This window comes from Ceratotherium simum, chromosome Y, assembly GCF_057802395.1.
Source record: "Ceratotherium simum simum isolate JZ-2026a chromosome Y, ASM5780239v1, whole genome shotgun sequence".
Classification (NCBI taxonomy): domain Eukaryota; kingdom Metazoa; phylum Chordata; class Mammalia; order Perissodactyla; family Rhinocerotidae; genus Ceratotherium; species Ceratotherium simum.
This window is the reverse complement of record NC_141941.1, coordinates 9,176,637-9,202,611: the sequence shown is the minus strand read 5'-3', so window position 1 is coordinate 9,202,611 and position 25,975 is coordinate 9,176,637. Positions and strand designations below refer to the sequence as shown.

General features: G+C 36.6%; 1 pseudogene; it reads left to right on the top strand.

Annotated features, from left to right (window-relative positions):
• LOC147911643 (toll-like receptor 8) overlaps positions 1–25,455 on the top strand; it is a 78,493-nt pseudogene extending 53,038 nt beyond the window's left edge.
• The last annotated feature ends 520 nt before the right edge of the window (positions 25,456–25,975 follow it).

Here is a 25,975-nt window from a genome sequence, read left to right as displayed (position 1 = left end):
GAATCAAATAGCCAGAGTAAACGGCAAAGGGTAAGATACTGTTTTGTTCAGATCCAGTTTAAAGCAGTCCCACTCAACCACCCCTCCTCTGTCTGCCAGGGAAGTCAATCTTCTTAGAGGCATACACTACAGATATTTGCCACTACTCTTTCCCTTTTCACAAAGTCTCTGCTACACATATTTGTCATATTCTGGAGTACACTGTCCCAGCAAATGATACATTCTCTCAGAAAAGGCTAAGAGGTAACACATGATACATGTAAATGACATTTTCTTGGCTTATTTGCACATCATGAAAAGTCATATTTTTACAAACAAAAAACATATATATCTGACAAATTGGAGTTTGCTGCTTTTGAAAATCTTAAGATGATCTTTCCAGGTAAAAGTAAGTGACCACAGGAGGTTACTCATGTATATTCTTTAAAGCTTATCTAGGTTGATGCCAAGAAAACTAAACTTTAGAAGACAGCATACCTACATCACCGTTTAGATGGTTAAGGTCATTTTAAAACTTGTTTGAAAAGTATGACATACTTCATAGAAAATTTGGAAAGTTATAAAAAAGAAAATTTTAACTAGTGATAGAACTATGAATAATTTGGCATGTTATATATCTGTCTTAACACATGCATGCACACCTGCACTCAAGTGCACACATAGGAAAGACTGTAAATATGTAACCACAAAAGAAACTGAGCTATGTATTATTTTGTTTTCTCTTTTTCCATATAAGATTGTGATCTCAACATCATTGTTAAGTAAATAAACTAAATCTTAGTTATATATATAGAAGATTTACTTGTAGTTTTTTCAGAAAAGGCAATTTTCAAATAATTCAGAAAGCTTTTTGCAGGAACACTTTCCTTTATTTTTTACTTCTGACATGACCACTGATTACCTAAAGTGGCTGTGGCTCCTCACTCCGGTGAGATGCCCACACCTCCCCCACCCCCAAACATAGAGCTCAACTTCTTTCTGACGCAAGCCTACAGGCTCCCCCCACACACACTGGTCTGTCTGTACACAGGCTTAGGACAGCTGGGATCTCTTGGCAGAGGTGTGAACTCAAGTTATGCTTGGACTTCACTGACTTAGAACTTCAGCCACAAATGGTGGTGCTTCCTAGCATGGGACCGTGGACCAGGACCTTGCCACACAGAGATCTTCCTAGTCCTTACAAATAAACATCAAAAACTTTAATATATATGTGTATTGTATGTGATGTGTTCGAGTCTTTTCTTGGAAACACGTTTTTTGCATTCTGAGAAACTAGCTTTCCTTAACTGGAGTTTAAATGTCCTATTTTTTATGAAATTGGCGTGTATATAGTAGTATATGTTTCAGGGTGATTATGGTGCAAAATTTCTGTAAACATTCAAACTAATTTTTTTTCTCAGTTAAATGCTCAAGTTAGGAAACTAGTGGTAAAGGGACAAATTTAGAAATAAAGACTGTCTGCTAGAGCAATTTGGTTTTGGTTCCAGACAGAAGGATGATTTCTTTTAAGGGTAGGAAGAATATGGACCTCATTATAGTAACACTGCCTTGCTTCTAGGGGATTTGGAGATCTGATATTGGTGTCCTATTCTCTTATCCAGTCTAATAGTCTTTGTCTTTAATTGGTCCCTTTACCATTATCGTCATTGCTGACATAGATTCATTACTATCATCTTCTTGTGTGCTTTTTTTCTTGCACAAATTAGACACTATTATCATTGTGGTTTTTTAGAGTCAATATTTATTTAGATTTATCCACATATTGATCAATGTCTTTGCTCATTTTTTTCCCTATATCTCAGTGTACTTGTTATTTTCATTTTGATTAAGTTTTATATTTTACAATTTCTTTAAGTGGTTCCTTGTTGAAAGTGAACTCTGAGGTTCTCTTTTTTGGCTGAAAGTATCTTCATTTTGCCCTCATTCCTGAAAGGCAATTTTACGGGGTATAAAATCCTCAGCTGACAGTTATTTTGCACAGCATGTGGAAGATTTTACTCCACTAACTTAACTGCTTTCTTCGTTGATGTTAAGAATTTTGCATCAGTTTCTTCATTCTTTCTAAATTACCTGTATTTATTCTTTGCCTATTTAAGATTTCCTAGTGTTCTATAGTTTTATTAGGATTGCTTAGGGATTTATTTGTTGGGTCTTTTGTGGTATCTTCCAACAGTTTGGAAAATTATCTGCCATTGACTCTTTGAATATTGCTTCTTCATTGTTCTTTTATCTCTATTATAAATTTCCTTCTATTAATACACATGAAACATAAAGTTTAAGCTATTTTGGTGATTTATAAACCACAAAGTATTTAGAGAAAACTTAAATATCTTCTGAAATGAATCAAGAGAAAAGAAAACTGAAAATAACACAAATCAGAAACTACAGCATATTTTGACATGAGCTTAAGTATAGTGGTTTGTACTTGTACCCCTGCAAAGCTCTGAATATCTTGCTATCAGCTGACCCATTTCTGATTTTCTTCACTCTGGAAGGAACTCCTAGATTATCCATAAATCCCACTCCACCATCAAAGCTTGGACCTCATCGCTTTTCAACTTTGGACCTGGCAAAGATGTGTCTTTTTTCCTTAGATAGATACTATAGCTCAGAAAGACATGGGCATTTGTAGGATCCAAATCAAGGGATGCATTAGGCAGGGCAAATGTTGTGGCTGAGAAAAAGGCAAAGCAAGTGCCTCTTGTGTTTAGCAGAGAGAGAGGGTGACACTGATCATAGCCCTGTTCCTGAGTCAGGTGCTCTTGGCTCCGTCCTCACATCTACTTCCAGATGGTCTTTTAATTGTAGTCAGGGGAGAGTCAGCCCTGATGGCCTAGTGATAAAACTTTGGCTCTCACTGCTTTGGTGGTCCAGGTTCACTTCCTGGTCATGGAATCACACCACCCACCTGTCAGTAGCCGTGCTGTGGCGATGGGTCACACAGAAGAACTAGAAGGACTTACAACTATGTATTGGGGTTTTGGGGAGGTCAGAAAAAAAAGAAGAAGATTGGCAACAAATGTTAGCTCAAGGGGAATTCTTGAAAAAAGAAAAAATGTAGTTGGGGGATATAGAGTATATGAGGAGAGATGGTGACTTAAGAACATGGGCATCTTTTTCCCCAATCTTTGAGGAAACTTCAACAGGGATAACATGGAACACACTCTTCTTTTCTATGAGGCCACCACCCAACCTTCATAAACATGTTTTTTATTTATTTTCTCTTCTTCCTAACCCAGGTGAATGTGGGAACAAGATTGCACATCTTGCTAGCTACTTACAGCCTAATTTTAAAATAGGGGTGGACTTGAAGTTTGATTTTTACCTCTGCTCTTCTGCATGTGCTAAAGTGAGCAGGAAACACTGGCACATTTTTAGCCTCCACTACATGCTTTTCCACTCAGTATGCAAGCTCACCTCCTATATCACCAAGAAATTTGAACCCAAACAAAATGCACATCCCCAAATTCCCTCCTCTCTGCATCAAAATATGTTTCATGTGATGCCTTTTCACCATCTCGCAGAAACTAAATTCTTCCCCCAAAGAACCTATCAGCCTTCGTTACTACCCCCAGAGGAGAAATGGCCTTTCCCCTTATTAAGTTAAAACTCTATCCACGGCAGCTCTTGGTTCATTCCCTCTTCCCACTTGGGAAATTTTTCCATCAGGTATACTCCATCTGTTGTTATTTTTCTTGCCAAATTAGGTGACTTTTTATGTAGGTCGCTGTGATCTTTTCCACTGTTGGAATATTGGGTAGTGATCAAGAGCACAGCTCTGGAGCCAGAGTAACCTAACTTTTTAAAACTCTTTGTAATTCAGTTTCCTCCAGTGAAAAATGGGAAAAACCATGGTTCTTCCATCATAGAGTTCCTGGAAGAGGTAAATAAGTTAATAAAAGACCATGCCTGGCACATAGTAAGCTCTACTTTGGGTCAACTACAGCTATGAAACACTTCCACTCTTCTTCTCTCATTCTCCTCCCTTCTCTCTCTGTACCTCCCTCTCTTTATTCCAAAAATATTTACTGAGCTTCTACTATCCCCCAGACACTAACCTGGATGCATGGGGATAAAACAGTGAAGTGCCTGTCCTCGGGGAACCTTCAGTCCAGGGTAGGGCACATTCTTATCAATTAATGAATTATAACAGTCTTACAAGATGGAAGCAAAGAGTGGCTTGGCCCTTTGGGAGCACAGAGCAGTCCAACTGCAAGTGGCACTAGTTAGACACACAATCTCAGAATTAGATAAAGTCCTAGAGGAATTGCAGAAGGTAGCCAAGTCTTCGTGAAAGAATGAGATGGAGGCAGTGTGAGCACATGCCCAAAGATGTGCATGAATGGGACTTGAAAGGAGCAGATGCAAGTGGTTCTTAAAGACTGAGTGCTGGGTTAGAAGAGGTATTTGGCTCTTGAAGAGCTGGGAAGGAAGACAAAGCTCATCAGAAAGGCTATTGTTTGTGATTATAAGAAGGTTGGAATTTATTCAGAAGGCAGAAAATAATCCTCTGAAGATCTTTGAAAATAAGAGTAATGTATTGACAGCTACATTCTAAAAAAACCAGCTTATTCCTCCTTCACATTGGAGAGCCTCTCAGTCTTCCTTCCTTGAAGCATCAGTTTTCTAGGGCTGCCGTAACAAAGCACCACAGACTGAGTGGCTTAAAACAAGAGAGATTTATTCCTGTTGAAGAATACTTCCTGGACTCTTCCTAGCTTCTGGTGATTGCTGGCTATCCTTGACATTTCTTGGCTTATAGCTGCATAACTCCCATCACCATCCTTATTATCACATGCATTCTCCCTGTGTCTCTCTCTTCACATGACCTTCTTCATATAAGGACACCAGCCATACTGGATTAGAAGTCCACCCTTCTCCAATATGACCTCATCTTAACTAATTACATCTGCAATTACCATATTTCCAAATAAGGTTACATCCTGAAGTTCTACGGTTAGGATTTCAATACATCTTAACTCGAGACAGAAACAATTTAACTCACAACATTTGGTTTAATCTTTGGCTCTTTTGATAGTTCTATTTCTATCACCTTCACTCAACAATAAATTTTCATTGAGTCTCTACTCTATGCCAGGCCCTATGCAAGAAATTAAGAATGCAATGATGATGAACATGCAATCTTCATTGCGTTCATTGCTCTCTGAAAACATCATGAATGTCCACACATTCTGCCTTTGTTCCTTTCAGGAAAAAGATTTATTAATCTCCCCACTCATGTATTTCTCTTCAAATTTAGATTATTTAGAACTTGTCAGCTCATATTCCTACCTTAAGAATCTTTTCAAAGGGTAGAGTTCGGAACCTCAAGCTCTTCATTCACAATCCCCTCCAGAATATTCTGATCACTTTCATGACCCAACATTTTCTTTCAATTGCCTTCCACTCTCTATGGGACGGTATTCATCCCGGTCTCTAGCTCCCCCTAGAGGTACTAGGCTCTTGAAGAGCTGGGAAGGAAAACAAAGCTCAATTTTCTCCTCAATTGCTTAGTGTTATGTGACAGAGAGTTGCATCTGAAATTACATGTTGAGGCCTTAACTTGAGACTAGCGAGGCCAAACAGGACAGCTTGATCCTCTAGACCCAGCCAAGGAACCACCTAAAAATGTCTTACCAAACAACAGTGCTCTGTTTACCATGTAAAGAGACGAGTGCAATCTGGCATCACCCTGCCTTCTGTTACCCACAGGCCTTTTTAAAAATTATTTTTTATTAATCTGTGATCAAAAATTATAATAGAAACCTAACAAACACTACATCAGCCAGATCATTAAGGTCCACATCAACAGTGAAAGTCACATTGCTAGTATGTGCCCTTGGTGGGATGTGACTAGAACGGCACTTTACCACTTTAGATGGTCTTCTTCCCCAAAACTTATCACCCCAGTCTAATAATGACAAAAGTATCAGACAAATTCCAACTGAGGAACAGTCTACATAACCATCCCCTTTCTTTATTTTTCTCCATACTGCTTTCCACCCTCTAATTTACTGTCTTGTAATATACTTCCCTCCAAAAGGGAAGATATTTTAATTTCTTTTGTTCATTATTATATCTCCAGCTGAAAACAGTTTCTGAAATAAACTATAGGCTCAATAAATATTTGTTGAATGAATGAATGTAGAACTGCCTTGTCCTTTTTAATTGCTGCATAGAATTCCATTGTGTGAATATAATGTATTTATTTAACCAGACCACAATTCATAGGCATTTACATATATCCAATCGTTTGCTATTGTAAAAATTCTTCATTGAGCATCCTTGTATATAGGCATTTGCATATGTGATGCAAATTTTAGGATCTAATTCCAGAATTAAAATTAGAATCTAAATATTTGTTTCCAATTTTGATAAATATTACAAATTGTTCTCCATCTTACAGGTAGCATTAAGTTAAACTCCTACCAGCAACGTATGAGAGTGCATCTTCCCCCACATCCTCACCTACACAACAGAAGCAGTGAAAAATTATGTCTTGGTGTAATTTTTTGAGTGAGGTTGAGTATCTTTTCCTAGGTTTAAGAGTCGTTTGTGATTACTTTTTTAGTAAGTTGTATGTTCATTTTTGTTTGGTCCATTTCACTATTCAGTTGTCTTCTCAATTATATATAAAAAGTCGTCATGTATTAAATATAGTACTTCTTTATTTGTGATGTGAACTGCAATATTTTATCCTAATTTGTTACCACTTTTGTTATCGTAATTTGTTTATCTCATTTTATTGGGCATTATTTATGGTATTTTTTGTGAGGCAGAATTTTTATTTGTGTTCGTTGAATTGATCAGTCTGTGTTTTTGGGCTGTGAGGTATATATCATGCTAAAAAACTTTCCAAACTTCGTTTCTGTAAGTAACAATTTTATCCTATTTTTTTCCAATAGTTTTGTGATTTCATTCTCTTACTTTAATATTTTATTCACCAGAATTGTTTTTACATAAAATTTAAGATATTGAACCACATTGTTTTGTTGCAGGTGGAGACTCAGTTGCCCCAACATCATTTATTGTGTAACGTTTTGCTCACCAATCTCATATGCTCTCTTTATAACATACTAATTTCTTTGTGTACTTCCAGACTGTTCTGCTTCATTGATCTCTTCATCATTCATATGCTAGCACCAAATATTTTAATAGTTACAATTTTCAGGTAAACTAGTATCCAACAGTGCAAGTCCTGCTCATTATTCTTCTTTTGTGAATGGATCACTTCTATGTTATCTTTTATGAGCTCCTTGCTGGTGTACAATGAGACTATTGATGTATATATATTAATTTTATATCTACACATCAGGCTATTTTCTTTGATTATTTAGAATAGTTGTTTCTCAATATTATTTTCTTGCATAAACAATTAAACTATTTGCAAATCATGATAATATTTATTGTATTACTTTCTAAGAGATACCATAACAAATTACCACAAATTAGGTGGCTTCAAACAACAAATTTATTCTCTCACAGCTCTGAAGGTTAGAAGTACCAAGTCAAGGTCTGAGTAGGGGCATACTCCCTCTTCATGATCTAAGGAAGAATCCTTCCTTGCCATTTCCTAGCTTCTGGTGGCTTTTGGCAATTCTTGGCCTTTGTCGACTTATAGCAGCATCTCTTCAATCACTTTCTCTCTCTTCACAAGGACTTCTTTCTCTATGTCCTCTCCTCTTCTTCTAAAGATATCAGTCATTACATCTGGCATCACTCTAATCCTGTCTGATGTCTTCTTAACTCATTTCATATACAAAGATCCCGTTTCCAAATAAGGCCACACTCTGAGGTTGTATGTAAACATGAATTTTTGGAAGCACTATTTAACCTGCTGCACTTATATTATCTTTATGCAGTCTAATATTTTTAATTACCCCAGAACAATGAAAAAGTAATAGAGTTTTGCTCCTTATCTTAAGGGGGTGCTTTTAGAGGTATTCCTTTAATCATCATGCTGACATGTGCTTTTTTCTTAAGTGTTGAGAAAATATCCATCAATTCCTATATTAGTATGTATTTTTGTGAAGAATTGTGTTTACCATTATCAAATATTCCTTCCCTATCTCTGGAGATGAACATACGATTTATCCTTTTTGGTATATTAATATGCAGAATTTTTGAATTATCTGAATAAGTACCTTGATATTAAACTTGCCTTGATTTTGTAGCTTTCTCCCACTACACACACCTCCAAACAAGACCTCCTTGATCATGTTTTATTATTATTACTATATTGCTAGATATTCATTTAGATAATTTTTGCAATGATATTCGTAATTATAATTTGTAATTTTTTTGTTATGACTTTTTTTCCGGTAAGAATGTTATTTTGCCTTTTTCCTTTCTCTTCTTATGATATGTAACAGCTTAAGTGGGATTGGAATTGCTTTGTAGAATTTGCCTCTTAAACATCTAGAGCTTGTACACTTTTGTATTGTAGCTTTTTGATCATTTTGTCTTGTAACTGGATTGTTTAAAATTTTTGTATTTTCTGGGATCAGTTTTTATCTAGCAAATTATTTGTCTCATCCAGTTTCTCAAATTTTTTGCATATAATTGAAAAAGTGATCTCAGAATTCTTTTAATTTCTCTCTCCTTCTGATAATTCCCACTTGTTTCTAATTTAGCGTATCTGCTTCTCTATCTTTCTCTTCTTCTTGACCTTGTCAGATAAGTTTATTTTATTGAGCTTTTCAAAGTCCATGTTTTATGTGTTTATGTTTACTTATTTAATTTTAATTCTTAATTGCTTATTAATATACTTATTTAGAACTATGAGTTTTTTCCTGAGCACTACATACAAAAATTATAGATATAGCAAAATCTTTTTGTACTCAAACTTTATTTTTAGTTTTTGAATTGTTATAGGAATAAGTTGTCTATACTATTTTTACTTTCTAGAATACATTTAATTTTCTTTCATAGACTGCATATGTAATCAATGTTGTAAATTTTCCATGAGTACATGAAAACAAAGCACAACGTGTCTCTTTATAATACAGAGTTTGGTGAATACAAATTATGTGTACTACTTATTTTCACTTTGGGTATTATTATATTTTTATGCGTATTCATAAAAATATCTGTTTTGGACTATAAAATCTCCCACTTGTTATATGTGTTTGGATAGTTACACGTTTCTGGATAGTTTTATAATTTTCTGGATATTTTTTGTTTTTGGAATATTCATGCTACATTATTTGATGCATACATATTCATAACTCCAAGAAAGTACTTATAGATTGTGCCCTTTATAAGTATAAAATATTCTTTATATCAGTTAATGATCTTTTGTCCTAAACATAATTTTGTATAGTACATAGGTTTCAATATATATTTTCTTTTTGTTTATATTTTTCTTGTCTTTCCATTCCTGTTCTTGTATTTAGGACATTTCTGAGACAGTCTGTCTTAAAAGTATAAAGAATATATTTGGATTTTTCTTCTGATATAAGAGTTTCTTTTAATACAGAAATTTAATAATTTACTTTTATAAATATTTCAGATATGTTTGATCTCTTTTTATATAATAGATCATGCTTTCTGTTTTTAATGCTTTTTTAACAACTCCCTCTCATGGTTTTCCATCTACTTTTCTGAGGAATCCCCTGCATCCATTTTGTCTTTTTCATGGATTGATCCAATTTATCAATATATGATGACCCTGTCCTTTTTGACTATTTTTAGCTTAAAAGATTTTATCTGATATCAGTATATCCACCACTACTTTCTTTTGGATATCATTTGCTTGAAAAATCTTTTTCCATCCCCCTCTCTCAGTCTATGTGTATCCTTAAATCTAAAGTGCATCTCTTGTAGGCAGCATATCACTGGGTTTTTTTAAATCCATTCTATGTCTTTTGATAGGAGAATTTAATTCATTTACAGTTAAAGAACTATTTACAGGTAAGGAGTTTCGATTGCCATTTTGTTAATTGTTTTATGGCTGCTTTGTAGGTCCATTGATCCTTACTTTTTTATCTTGACGTCTTCTTTTGTGGTTTGTTAACCTTCTGTAGCAGTGTGCTTTGATTCCTTTATAATAACATTTGTATAACTACTAGTTCTTTTCTTTGTGATTAGCATGAGGTTTACATAATATATCTTATTCATAAAACCTTATTTTAAGGTTATTTTAAGCTAATAACAACTTAACATTGATAGCATTCCTAAAATTTACACTTTTACATACCCCTCTCACATTTTAGTTATATGTTACAATTTACATATTTTATGTTGTTTGTCCAATAATAAATAATTGTAGTTATGGCTATTGGTAATATGTTTGTATTTTAACTTTTAAACTACAGGATAAATAAATTACATATCATCATTACAATGTCAGAGAATCTGTCTTTGACTATATATTTACTTTTACCAGTGAGTTTCACATACCTTCATGTGGTTTTACATGTTAATTAGTGTCCTTTTAGTTTCAATCAAAGAATTCCCTCAGCGTTTCTTGGAAAGCTGGGTCTAATGGTGATGAATTTCCTCAGCATTTGTTTGTTCAGGAAAGTCTATCTTTCCTTCATTTCTGAAGGACGGCTTTGTTGGGTATAGTATTCTTGATTGACAGCTTTTTTCTTTCAATATTTTGAATATATCATACCATTTTTTCCTAGTCTGAAAAGTTTCTATTGAGAAATCTACCTAAAGTCTCATGGGGCTTCATTTGTATGTAATATATTTTTCTCTTGCTGCTTACAAAATTCTTTCTTTGTTTATGACTTTTGGCCACTTAATTAAACTGTATTTCACCCTTTTGAGGCTCAATCTATTTGGGGTTTTTGGACCTCCTGAATCTGGATGTCCATTTCTCTCCCCAGATGTGGGGAGTTTTTGGCCATTATTGCTTTCAATATACTTTCTATCCCTTTCTCTTTCTCCTCTCCCTCTGAGATTTCAATAATGCATGTATTGTTTCTTTTATGATGTCTCACAAGTTCAATAGGCTTTCTTCCTCTTTGTCATTTTTTTTTTCTTTTTGCTTCTCTTACTGGGTAATTTCAAATAACCTAACTTCTAGTTCACTGATTCCTTCCTATATTTGGTCAAGTCTGCTGTTGAATCTTTCCACCGAAGTATTCAGTTTTATCACTGTATTCTTCAGCTGTAGGATTTTTGGGTGTTTTGTTTTATGGTTTCTATTTTTTTGTTGAACTTCTTGTTTTGTTCATGCATTGTTTTCTAATTCACTTAATTGTCTATGTGTTCTTGTAATTCACTAAAATTCTCTAAAAGATTATTCTGAATTTTTTCAGGCAATTCATAGATCTCCATTACTTTAGAGTCAATTGCTGGAGCTTTATTAGTTTCCTTTGGCAGTTTACCTAATTTTTCACGATCCTTGATTCCTTATGTTGTTATCTGTGCATCTGAGTAATCAATCTCCTATTCTAAAGGAAAACTTTACAGGTTTGTTTGGCCATGTAAGTTCTTCACTATTCAACTCAGCTTAGGATTCTGAACAAGTGAGCTGTAGCATCCTTGGGCAGATAGTGTTGCTATTAGAGTCTATTATTTGGTGAGATCACTGCCTGAATTAAGAATCTGAGGAGGGCTACAGCTGGCTGGGAACAGTTGGATAGGACTGCTGGCTTGGTTGTCTGCCTAAGGACAGCTATAGCATGGGGACTGCAGTTTGCTAGAGTCTCTGATCAGGTTTCCTAGTTGGGTTGAACTAAGTATTATATTCAGAAGTAGGTAGAGCTGTAAATTAGCTTCATTGCCTGGGCAGGGTGGCAGAAGAGGCTTCAAGGCCAGCATGGCTCATTTTTGGAGATCCAAATCAGGCAGAACTTCACACCAAGTTTCTTGGCCAGGCAGGGCCAGAGCTTTGTCCTAGAGACAAATAGGGCCACTGGCCAGACTCACTGTTCAAGTGTCACTGTAAGCAGGGCTTTAGGATGGTCTATGCAGATTCCTGGATGTTCTGTTTAGGTTTCCTAAACAAAGTGGGGCTGAAAGATATATTCAGCAGTTGTCAGGAACATGAATTAGCTTCCCTGCCCAGACGTGGCTTCAGCACAGGCTAGCAAGGCTGACAAGGCAGGCAAGGCTCCTTGTGTGGGGATCAATCAGGCAGAACTGTGCACCAAGCTCCCTGGCCAGATGGGGTCACAAGCTTGGCTCTTCAGAAGGGCAAAGCTGTCAGATGGGCTCTCTGCTCAAGTGCTTCTGGGCTGTGCAGCTTCCCAGGTGCTCTGACCAGGCTTCCTAATTGGGCAGGGCCTAGGGGTAACCTCAGCAGTAGGCAGGGCTATGAATTATCTTTCCCGCCGTGGGAGACAGCATAAAAATGCTCCAAGCCTGCCAAGGTTTGTTGTTTGGGGACCAGATTAGGCAAAAGTGTGCACTAAGATCCTTGACCAGCTGGGGCCACTGGCTTGGCTTAGCAGATCAGCAAAGCCACTGAGTGGGATCTCTACTTCAGAGCTGCTGCAAAGAGAAATTCAATCTACGAAGTTCTGAGTGCTGGTTGCTGTAAGCCCTGTCTCCTTTCTCAATCATATTCTGATCCCCAGTGGGCAAGCTGCACAGATGCCTGTCACCATTCCTGTGAGATGAGACCCGAGTGGGTCACCCTGAAAATGATCCATGATACTCGAGGAGATAGATGTCCACCTTGGACACTCTTCTCTCCCCTGAAGAAAGAATAGGCCCTCTGGGGCCCTCTTTGTGCATTGCTATCCTGGCCTGGGGAAAGAGCAACACAGTCAGAGTGTAGCTGTTCCTCTTATCCGTTTCATTCTGTCCTTCTCATTTTCTGTGGTCCAGGGACATGCATCAGTCTCACCCCTATATTCTGAGATTTTCACAGTGGTGTCTTGTCTATGAATATTTGCTAGTTAGTCTCTTATGAGAGAGAGAGAGATGGGCACATGAAGGACCTATGTGCCCATCTTGATGACAGCACTTTTCGTGTCACAGTTGAAATCTGGTCATATTATTGTGTCTGTTTAACCCAATAGACTTTGTACTAACTAATAAGATGTACACATAATCAAATAGACTTTTCAGGCCACCAACTAGAAAGGAAAAGACGGGGATAAGTTGGGAAGTGACTTCTAAATCTATCAATGTTCACACTTCGAAATTCCACAGGTTTACAACTCCTTAGGTGCCAAGCAAATATAACACTGGGTCATCTCCTAAAGTTCCTCATGTTCGCAAGCTTTATTATCCCCTTGATGCACCTGTGTCTCCCAGTGGAGATGTTAAGTCTAGAAACCTGTGGTGGCCTCTGCAAGAGCTGCATTTTTCAAGCCATGAGTCATTTTTTAACATATATTTTCTAGATGTATTAGTTTTCTATTGCTGCATAACAAGTAACTCTCAAATTTAGAGACTTAAACAAGATCTCTTTATTAACTTAAATTTCTGTAGGTTACCATCTGGATGGGCTTGTCTGGATTCTCTGTATAGGGTCTCATAGGGCTAAAATCAAAGCATTGATCAAACTAGGCTCTAATCTCAAGGCTCTGGATAAAGATCCATTTCCATGTTCATTCAGATTTTTGGTCAACTCAGTTATTGCAGTTGTACAATGGAACATCCCTTTCCTTGCCAGCTGTCAGCAGGGAGCTAGTCTCAGCTTCTAAATGTTGCCTGCATTCCTTGTTAGTAGCCCCCTCCATCTTCCAGTCAACAATGTTGCATCAATTTTTTCTTGTGCTTCCAATCTCTGACTCTCCCTTCTGCTATTATCCAGAGAAAACTCTCTGCTTTTAAAGGCGCATATGGGAAAAGCTGGTTCACAAAGAAACTAAAACTGGCTCTTAAAGGGCCCACGACAAATTCATCCATTTCAGAAAGCAACCGAAAATCACCAGAAAGAAAGGTGCACAGCACTTTGGTGAAAAGATACTCATCTGATAGGCTCTGAGGGCATCTCAGTGAAAAGTGAGACCGCTCCAGGGACTGGGACATTGGCGGCAGCCATTATTATGGCCTGGTGTGGGCGAGCTCACACAGACACTAGTAGACACCATTGGAGTTCCCCCTGGGGACTTCTAGCCCAGGGTCTACCCCACCCACTAGAGTGCCAATTTAATCAAGCTCACTCTGGGCAGCCTAAGGACTGGCCCCACCCAACAACAAGCCCTCAGGCAACTTGTGGGCCTGCTAAGTGAGCTGCCTGGATTCTCCACAGCCTGGTGACTGGGTCCACATCTCTGGGTCAGGGCATCTGCAAGGAGTGGGTGGAGAGTGTGGGGCACTGGTGGAGTCTGTGGGACTCCTGCGTTGGAGAGACTAGGTCCACTTCAGGGGATCAGGGTGCACACACGGGGCAGGGCTGTGTTGACTGTGTGTGTGGACCTGTGGGCGGCAGGGCTTGTCAGCTGCAGAAGACTTGTGCTTCTCAAAGACCCAAATAGGTAGTTTGCTCCACCTTCAAAAGCCTGAAACAATTGGGTGCTCCTGTGCCTGAGGCCAGCCCCACTCAGCTGCAATCCTCAGAGAGCTAACTAGAGACCTAAAGGCTGGAGGCTTGTAGAAATTGTAAGCCCCTGAGCCTAACAACCTGCCACACTGGAGGCCTACTCACTTAAAAGAAATACTGCAACACAAATGTGGTATTAGAACTTGCAGCCAACTGTGCTGGGGCTCCCCAAACCCGTTAAAGTGACTGAAGGGCCCACAACAACTATGAGGAGCTGAGAAGTACAACAGCTGGCCAGGGGGACAGCTCAGCCTACATGGGCACCTAGGGGAAGAGCAGCCACACCACAACAGAAGGACACATGTAGCCCACATAGGGGTCACTCCTGGAACATTCGGAACTGAGGGAAGCACACTGCTGGGCCTCATATGGCATCACTTATATAAGGTCATCTCTCCAAGAGCAGGAGACATGGCTGACCTACCTATTATATAAACACAGCACAGGGAAAGAGGCAAAATGAGGAGGCAAAAGAATACATTCCAAGTAAGGGAACAGGACAAAACCCCAGAAAAGGAACTAAGTAAAACAGAAATGAGCAACCTCTCCAACAGAGTTCAAACAAAGAGTGTTAAGGATGCTCACTGATCTGGGGAGAAGAATGGATGAACTCAGTGAGAACGTCAACAAAGAAATGGAAGATATAAAAAAAGAACCAATCAGAAATGAAGAATACAATACTGGAAATGAAAAATTCACTAGAAGAACTCAAAAGCAGAGTAGAGGATAGAGAAGAATGGATCTGCGAGCTGGATGAAAGACTAGAAGAAATTACCCAAGCTGACCAGGTAAAAGAGAAAAGAATTAAAAAGAGTGAGGACAGTCTAAGGGACCTCTGGGACAACATCAAGCACACTAACATCCGTGTTATAGGGGTCCCAGAGGGAGAAGAGTGAGACAAAGGGGTAGAGAATCTATTTGAAGAAATAATAGCTGAAAACATCCCTAACCTAAGTAAGGAAACAGACATCCAGGTACAGGAAGCATAGAGAGCACCAAACAAGATAAACCCAAAGAGGCCCACACCAAGACACATCATAATTAAAATGTCCAGAATTAAAGATAAAGAGAGGATCTTAAAGCCACGAGAGAAAGACAAGTTACATACAAAGGAAACCCGTAAGGCTATCAGCTGATTTCTCAGCAGAAACCTTACAGGCTAAAAGAGAGTAGCATGGTATATTTAAACTGCTATAAGAAAAAAACCTACACCAAGAATACTCTACCTGGCTAGGTTATCATTCAAAATGGAAGGAGAGATAAAAAGTTTCCCAGAGAAGCAAAAATTAAAGGAGTTTGTCACCAATAAACCAGTACTACAAGAAATGCTAAAGGGAACTTATTTAAGAGGAAAAGAGAAGACCACAAATAGGAAAAACTATCTATTTCCATGACAAGAGGGTAATGGATACAAACGCACAAAAAAGAGGTTAGATATGATATCAAAAACATAAAATGTAGGAGGAGGGAGTTAAAAAGTAGAGGCTTCAGACAGACGTCAAACTAAAGAGACCATCAACTTAATATAGATTCCTAAATACATAGGTTACTGTATATGAACTCCATTGTAAACACAAACCAGAAACCTATAATAAATATACAAAAAGCTAAGAGAAAGGAACCCAAACATAATACTAAAGAAAGCCATCAAATCACAAGGGAAGAGAACAAGATAAGAAGAAAGGAACAGAGAGCAACTACTAAAACACTGAGAGAAAAAAATTAAAAAATGGCCCTAAGTACATACTTATCAATAGCTACTTTAAATGTCAATGGACTAAATGCTCCAATTAAAAAGCATAGGGTGGCTGATTGGATGAAAAAACAAGACCCATATATATGCTACATACAAGAGACACACTTCAGACCTAAAGACACTCCCAAACTGAAAGTGAAAGGATGCAAAAGACACTCCATGCAAATAGCAATGAAAAGAAAGCTGGACTAACAATACTAATATCAGACAAAATACACTTTAAAACAAAAACTGTAAAAAGAGACAAAGAAAGACATTACATAGTGATCAAGGAAACAATCCAATAAGGGGATATAACACTTGTAAATATCTATGCACCCAACAAACGAGCACCTAAATATATAAAGTAATTATTAACAGACATAAAAAGACAAATAGACAGTAACACAATAATGGTAGGACACTTGAACACTCCACTCACATCAACGCATAGATCATCCAAACGGGAGATCAATAAGGAAACATTGGCCTTAAAGGGCACACTAGAACAGATGGACCTAGTAGATATATGCGGAAAATTCCATCCCAAAATCAAAGAATAGACGTTCTTTTCAAAGACACATGGAACGTTCTCCAGGATTGATCACATATTAGGCCACAAAACAAGTCTACATAAATTTAAGATTGAAATAATACCAAGCATCTTTTCTGACCACAGTGGTATGAAACTAGAAATCAACTATAGGAAGAAAATTAGAAAAGCCACAATTAAGTGGACATTAAACAAAATGCTACTGAACAATGATTGGGTCAACAAAGAAATCAAAAAATACCTGGAGACAAATGAAAATGAAAATATGACATGCCAGAACTTATGAGATACAGCAAAAGAAATTCTAAGAGGGAAGTTATAGCAATTCAGGCCTATCTCAACAAAAAAGAAAAATCTCAAATAAACAACCTAACAATGCATCTAAAGGAACTGGAAAAAAAAGAACAAACAAAGTTGAAAATCAGTAGAAGAAGAGAAATAATAAAAATCAGAACAGAAGTAAATGAAATAGAAACTATAGAATAGAACAATAGAAAAAATTAATAAAAAGATAAACAAAATTGACAAACTTTTAGCTAGACTCACCAAGAAACAAAGAGAGAAGGCCAAAATAAGTAAAATCAGAAATGAAAGTGGAGAAATTACAACTGACACCTCAGAAATACAAAAGATTATAAGAGAATACTGTGAAAAGCTGTACGCCAGCAAATTGGATAGTCTAGAAGAAATAGATAAATTCTTAGAATTGCACAACCTTCCAAAACTGGATAAAGAAGAAATAGAGAATTTGAATAGACCAATCACCAGTAAGGAGATGGAAATAGTAATCAAAAACCTCCAAAAAAAGCAAGTACAGGACAGATGGCTTCCCTGGTGGATTCTACCAAACATTCAAAGAAGATTTAATACCTATCCTTCTCAAAATCTTCAAAAAAATTGATGAGGGTGTGGGTAAGCTCCTTAACTCATTCTACGAAGCCAACATTACCCTGATACCAAAACAAGACAAGGACAACTCAAAAAAAGAAAAGTACAGGCCAATATCACTGATGAACATTGATGCAAAAATCCTCAACAAAATACTAACAAATTGCATACAACAATACATTAAAAAGATTATACTCCATGATCAGGTGGGATTTCTTCCACAAATGCAGGGATGGTTCCACAAGTGCAAATAAATCAATGTGCTACACCACAATAATAAAAGGAAGAATAAAAATCACACGATCATCTCAATAGATGCAGAAAAAGCATTTGACAAGATACAGCATCCATTTATGATAAAAACTCTGAATAAAATGGGTATAGAAGGAAAGTACCTGAACATAATAAAGGCCATATATGACAAAACCACAGCTAACATCATCCTCAATAGTGAAAAACTGAAAGCTATCCTCCTAAGACCAGGAACCAGACAAGGATGCCCAGTCTCACCACTCCTATTTAACATAGTATTGCAAGTCCTAGCCAGAGCAATCAGGCAAGAAAAAGAATTAAAAAGGATCCAAATTGGAAAGGAAGAAGTGAAACTGTCACTGTTTGCAGATGACGTGATTTTATTTATAGAAAACCCTAAAGAATACACCAAAAAACTTTTAGAAGTAATAAACGAATACGGTAAAGTTGCAGGATGCAAAATCAACATACAAAACAGTTGGATTTCTATACACTAACATTGAAGTAGCAGAAAGACAAATTAAGAATACCATCCCATTTACAATTGCAACAAAAAGAATAAAATACCTAAGAATAAACTTAGCCAAAGAGGTGAAAGATCTGTACAGCGAAAAGTATAACACATTGCTGAAAGAAATTGAAGAAGACACAAAGAAATGGAAAGATATTCCTTGGATTGGAAAATTTAACATAGTCAAGATGTCCATACTTCCTAAAGCAATCTATAGATTCAATGCTATCTCTATCAAAATTCCAACAACAATTTTCACAGAAATAGAACAAAGAATCCTAGAATTTATATGGAAAAACAAAAGACCCTGAATAGCCAAAGGAATCCTGAGAAAAAGAACCAAGCTGGAGGTATCACACTCCCTGATTTCAAAATATACTACAAAGCTATAGTAACCAAAACAGCATGGTACTAGCACAAAAACAGATACACACAGATCAATGGAATAGCATCAAAAGCCCAGAAATAAACCCACACATCTATGACAGCTAATCTTTGACAAAAGAGTCAAGAACATACAACAGAGAAAGGAAAGTCTCTTCAACAAATGGTGTTGGGAAAACTGGACAGCCACATGCAAAAATATGAAAGTAGACCATTACCTTATACCATACACAAAAATTAACTCGAAATGGATTAAAGACTTGAATGTAAGACCTGAAACTATGAAACTTCTAGAAGAAAACATAGGCAGTTAGCTCTTTGACATTGGTCTTAGCAACATATTTGCAAGCACCATATCTGACCAGGCAAGAGAAACAATAGAAAAAGTAAACAAATGAGACTACATCAAACTAAAAAGCTTCTGCACAGGAAACCATCAACAAAACGAAAAGACAACATAACAACTGGGAGAAGATATTTGCAAACCATACATCTGATAAGATGTTAATCTCCAAAATATATAAAGAACTCATGTATCTTAGCAACAAAAAAAAAACTAACAACCCAATTAAAAAGTGGGCAAAAGACCTAAACAGACATTTCTCCAAAGAAGATATACAGACAGCCAACAGACACATGAAATGATGTTCAAAATCATTAACTATCAGGGAAATGCAAATCAAAGCTACAATGAAATATCACCACAGGCCCGTCAGAATGGCTATAAATAACAAGACAGGAAACAACATGTGTTGGAGAGGATGTGGAGAGAAGGGAACTCTCATACACTGCTGGTGGGAGTGCAAACTGGTGCAGCCACTGTGGAAAACAGCATGGAGATTCCTGAAAAAATCAAGGATAGAACTACCATATGATCCAGCTATTCCACTGCTTGGTATTTATCCAAAGAACATGAAAACACCAATGGGTAAAGATACATGCACCCCTGTGTTCATTGCAGCATTATTCACAATAGCCAAGACTTGGAAGCAACCTAAGTACCCATCAAGGGACGAATGGATAAAGAAGATATGGTATATATACACAATGGAATACTACTCAGCCATAAGAAATGATGAAATCCAGCCATTTGTGACAACATGGATGGACATTGAGGGTATTATGCAAAGTGAAATAAGTCAGAGAGAGAAGATCACATACCATATGATATCATTCGTTAAGTAGTAGGTAATAACAACAACAAACAAATACATAGAGACAGAAATTGGACTGGTGGTTATCAGAGGGGAACGGGGAGGGAGGAGGGCATAAGGGATAACTAGGCACATGTGTGTGGTGATGGGTTGTAATTACTATTTGGGTGGTGAACATGACAACATGATGTAATCTATGCAGAAATAGAAGTATAATGATGTAAACCTGAAATTTACACAACGTTATAAACCAATATTACCACAATAAACAAAAAATAAAATAAAATATAAATTAAAAAACAAAAATAAGCAATACAAAAAAATAAATAAAGGTACATATGATTAGATTAGGCTTTTCAGATAATCTCCTTTTTGCCACAAAATGTAATATAATCACAGGAGTAATACCAGGGGCAAAGGTCATAGGGCAATTTTAAAATGTTTCTACCATACCAGTTAGGACAAGGCCCTCTTTAGTAAAAGTTAAACATTAATCAGCAGCACCTAGATAGTGCTATGTTTGAAAATAACTAGAGGTAACTGAAAATGCTTGAGAACTTAGTTCCATTTTAATATTCACCTCATAAGGAGCTGGTTTTTCTTTTGCTGTTAAAAATAGGCAATAATTATTGATCCTTTGAATAATCAACAACTGAATAAAAATCTTTTATAACACAGTAATGTTACGGCAGTGAGAGTAGGCTCACCAACTCTAAATTTTAGAATAATTTAAAAAGAAGGAACTTACCTGATTTGGTATAATGAGGATGTGCATTGGGCTTTACCAAAAAGTCTAGTTTCATACCCAAGGAAATAAGATTTTCAGAGTTCTCTTGACCATAATCCTTGGTCAAACCAAAGGTATTAATCTGTTTATTGCATCATATATTTGCCAAAAGTAATATGTTCAACCTTCTATATATTAAGGAAGAGTTATAGAAAGTGAGGCACTCTACTGAGTGTTAAAGAGACACATAAAATTATAAAACATCATGTCTTTCCTCAGAAGTTTAAAATATTAGCAAACAAGTAGCTATTAATATTAACATTTGTATGATAAGGAACATATGAGTAGTAGTCATTCCACAAACAATTTGTTCACTGCTCTCTACATTTGAAGTTCTCTTCTGGGATAAGGATTTTAAAATGAGATTGCATGGCATAATGGTTAGTGGTTAAACATACGATTTGGAATCAGATTGGCTAAATTCCTATGTCTACAATGCATTACACATCTGAAAGTTACTTAAGTCTGTTTCTTCACCTGAAAATGTAGATAACTATAGAAATTCCTCCTGTTGCTGTCAGCATTAAACTAGATGAGTAAATGTTTATGAAGCACTTAGCACAGTACCTGACACTCCGTTTTTTATTGTTATTAACACAAGGAGTTCACTTGCCAGTCATGACAGAGACAGGAGAACATGGTATCTATGACACAGACATATAGAAAAAGTGTTGTGTGAAATACCAGTAAGAGAAATGGCTCTTGCGATGGTTAATTTTATGTGTCAATTTGGATGCCCCAAAATGCCCAGATATTTGGTCAAACCTTATTCTGGATATTTCTGTAAAGGTGTTTTTGGATGAGATTTACATTTAAATTGGTGGACTTGGAGTGAAGCAAATTGCCTTCTATGTGAGCGGCCCTCATCCAAATAGTTGAAGCCTTGAATAGAACAAAAAGATAACCTCCCTCAAGTAGAGGGAATTCTCCAGCAAATGGCCTTCAGGCTTGAGCTGCAACACCAGTTCTTGTTTCTCCAGCAGACTGCTTTTGAATTTGAACTGCAAGACTTTACTGAACCTCCGACCTGCTGGCCTCCTCCATCAGATCATCTGCTCACTCAGCCTCCACCATCAAGTGAGCTAATTCCTTAAAATAAATCTCTTTATATATATATATATATATATATATATAACATCTATACACCTACACACACATACACACACATCTTACTTGTTCTGTTTCTCAGGAGAACCCTGACTAATACAATTTTATAGATAAGTTGGAAATGAATCTGGCTTGGAAGTTTGGAATACTACCATAATAGAAATTGGATTTGAATTCTCCTTGGGTGTTGGTCAAAGTTTCATAAAGAATTAAGCCAATAAGTTGACTCTCTAAATATGGAGCTTGTTGTACTATTGATCTAGCATGAACCATAGCCATGGTCAAGCCTCAGATGCATTTCGGTGGTGTGGTATTTTGATTAATGCCTCTGCAAAAGCTTTCCAGGTCTTCCATAATCACAGATAGCTTCATCTTCAACTTCTTTTAGCAACAACAAGCTGAACATAGTGAAAAATTAAAATTAAAACCATTCTGAATCTAATCTGATGCAATTTAATTGTTAAAAGAATTCACACTGCAAAACTCACCCAAAATATGATGAAGCACTGTTATTTAACCATGAAATGCCTGTGAAATATTGTTACTTTAATAATGTGCTTCCGTTTTTATTTTCCTTAGGAAAATATGACCCTTCAGTCTTTGCTTCTGCCTTTTCTTGCTAATCTCTGCTTCATGTGAATTCTTCAATGAAGCGAATTATTCTAGAATCCACCCTTTTGATAATTAAAAAACAGCTCTGTCATTGCAGAGTGCAACCATCATCAACTGCAAGAAGCTCCCCCAAAGAGTGAGTAAACACATAACAGAACTAGATCTGCCTGATTATTTTGTCATACACATAATGAATGAATCATTTCAAGAGTGGCAAAATCATACTAAAATAAATCAAAACAAAAATGTCAATCTATAGCACCACAATGAAAATGCTGATACAAATAAAAGCAGTATAACATTATAGATGGGGCATTCCTCAACCTAACCAGTCATACAAAATATCAACCGGTTTGCCAGGGTATTTGAGAGAACTTAGTCTAATTCAAAATAGAATAATTTTGGTAACTAAAAAGAATGCTTTGGAACTTATGAACTTGGAAAGCCTCTGTTTGGGCTGGAACTGCTATTCAGGCAGTACATATGAAATGGAATATGGAACATCTGAAAAGCTTACAGATTTGAAGGTACTATTACTGTCTTTCAGTACCTTTTCCATATGCCATCAAAACCACCAAATTCCCTAAGTGAGTTTTATCTTAGAAACACAAAGATCTAAAACACGAGTCAAGAAGACTTCAAGAGATTAAGAAATTGAAGAGCACTTGATTTATCAAGTAGGTACTGTCCAAGATGTTTCAATATACCATTTGCACGTATACTTTGTGAAGGAGACTCTTCAATTCAGATACATCATCCTTTTGCTTTTCAAACCTTGACTAATCCTTTTATAACTAAACCCTGACCCAATTTTACTACCTAAATCTCCTAGCACCTTCCTTTGGAAAATATGACCCTTCTGAAGGTGCTGTATCTTGAATTCAACATTTTAGCACAAGAAATAGCTTCTGGGACATTTTTTAGTGAAACTGCCTTCCTTAGAAATACTTGACCTATCTTTTAACTATATAAAGATGGAGTATCCACAATATATTAATACTTCCAAAAACTTCTCTTAGCTTTCATCTCTTCAGGCATTGCACATAAGAGGTTGTCTGTTCCAGTAACTAAGAAAAGATTTACAGCCCCTGAAGAAGCTCCCAAAATTAAAGATTTTCAGCTTGGGCATTAACTTTATTAGGCAAATTGATTTGACTTTTTCCCAACATTTTCCCAATCTGAAAATTACTTATTGTCAGAAAACAGAATACCACCCTTGGTAAATGACATCAGGCAAAACTATACAAATGGCTCCCTTTTCCAAAGCTGTATCCTTAAATCATGCTCAGTTTGAGCATGATAAGTTTGAACCACATTGGATGTTTTGTCATAACACCAATATTTTTCCATAAAGTGGCAATGTATAGCTTATGACAAACCCTTAGTTTTAAGCTTAAAGATTATTTTCTTTATTGGGTGAAAGCGAGTTGAAGCCTTTCATGACACTGCATGCTTAAATCTATCTTCAATTGGCAATTATCAAGTGTTACATGAAACAGAATTTTCAGCTGTCTCATATCAAATATTTGAATTAGACTCTCAATGAATTGTCTCCTTTAGAAGTTCTAAATCTCAGCTATACTGCACAATATTTCAGAATAGCAGGGGTAACACATTGCCTAGGGTTTATTCAAAATATAAACAGCTAAATATTTCAAACATGAGCCACAACAGCATTTATACTTTAACAGAGAATGAACTGAGAAGGATGTCTCTGGGAGAATTAGTTTAAAGGAAGATACTGAGTGGTTTCTTCAAGGAAACCATCTTGACTTTTGTGGAATGTTAAAGATAATAGGTACAGGCATATTTTTAAATGTCTCAGGAATCTGACACAGCTTGATTTATCTTTAATAACCTCCAGCATATCCATAATGAAGGAATGAATTCCTTAAATTGTCCCAGAGTCTAACTGAACCATATATAAATGATAACAGGATAAATTTCTTCAGCTGGATATTACTCCAGCATTTTCCTCATCTCCACTTGCTTGACTTAAGTGGAAACAAACTCTCCTCTTTAGAACTAATAGCCTATCCAAATTTACACCTTCCCTTTGGACACTGCTACTGACTCAAAACAAGATTTCCTACCTGCCCTCCGGCTTCCTTTCTAAAGCCAGTGGTCTGGTACACCTTGATTTACGTTTCAACAGGCTAAAGATGATCAACAAATCCATGCTTCAAACTGAGACTTCATCAATTTAGCCATTTTGAAACTTCGTAGAAACCCTTTTGAATCTACCTGTGACATTGGAGATTTTCGAAGATGGATGGATGAAAATCTGAATATCACAATTCCTAGATTGGCAGATGTCCTGTAAGCCAGTCCCGGGGATCAAAGATGGAAGAGTATAGTGAGTCTAGAGCTAACGACATGCGTTTCAGATACCATCGTGGCAGCGTTAAGCTTCTTCACATTCTTTATCACTGTCACGGTGATGTTGGCTGCCTTGGCTCACCATTGGTTCTACTGGGATGTTTGGTTTATCTACCATGTGTGTTTAGCTAAGGTAAAAGGCTACAGGTCTCTTTCCACATCCCAAACTTTCTATGATGCTTACATTTCTTAAGACACCAAAGATGCCTCTGTCACGGATTGGGTGCTAAATGAGCTGCATGTCCACCTAGAAGAGAGTGAAGAAAAAAATGTTCTCCTTTGTTTAGAGGAGAGGGATTGGGACCCAGGATTAGCCATCATCGATAACCTCATGCAGAGCATAAACCAAAGCAAGAAAACAACATTCGTTTTAACCAAAAAACACAAAACTGGAAATTTAAAATGGTATTCTACTTGGCCTGCAGAGGCTAACGGGTGAGAATATGGATGTGATTGTATTTATTCCAGTGGAGCCAGTGTTATGGCATTCTCACTATTTAAGGCTATGACAAAGGATCTGCAAGAGCTCCATCCTCCAGTGGTCTGACAACACCAACGCAGAAGGCTTGTTTTGGCAAGGTCTGAAAAATGTAATCTTAACTGAAAATAATTCACAGTACAATAATTTGTATATTGAGTGAGGGGATTATACAAGGGTATGACTATCAGAAAGTGGGAACCACTGGCGACATCTTAGAAGCCTGCCTATCACACCTTTTTTACAATACCTGAGAATTTTTACATTGTAATGAATGCTTCTGATGTATTAATTTGCTGTTGAAACTTGTCACCTATCCATGGCTATGCAGTTATGACAGTGTTTGCATCAGTGTTTCTTTTAGAATTTTTATTACAAATACTGACTTTAATACCTGGCATCTAAAATTTAGATGCTATTTAAATGCTGAGGTGAACAGAGTTTTTTAAGTGTCTTCTTGTTCTTAACCATTTTTTAAAAAGTATCAAGATAAGTTAGAAAACTTTAGAGTATCTGTCAATTGCCATTACTGTAAATCTTCAAATTAATGATTAAAAATGCAACATTTCACATAATTAGTATATGATAAGTATACAGTAGAGAAATACACCTGTAATACAAAAGCAATTCCGATCTATACTGGATTTTTTTACTTTTTTTATTTTTGACAGAAATCAAAAGGA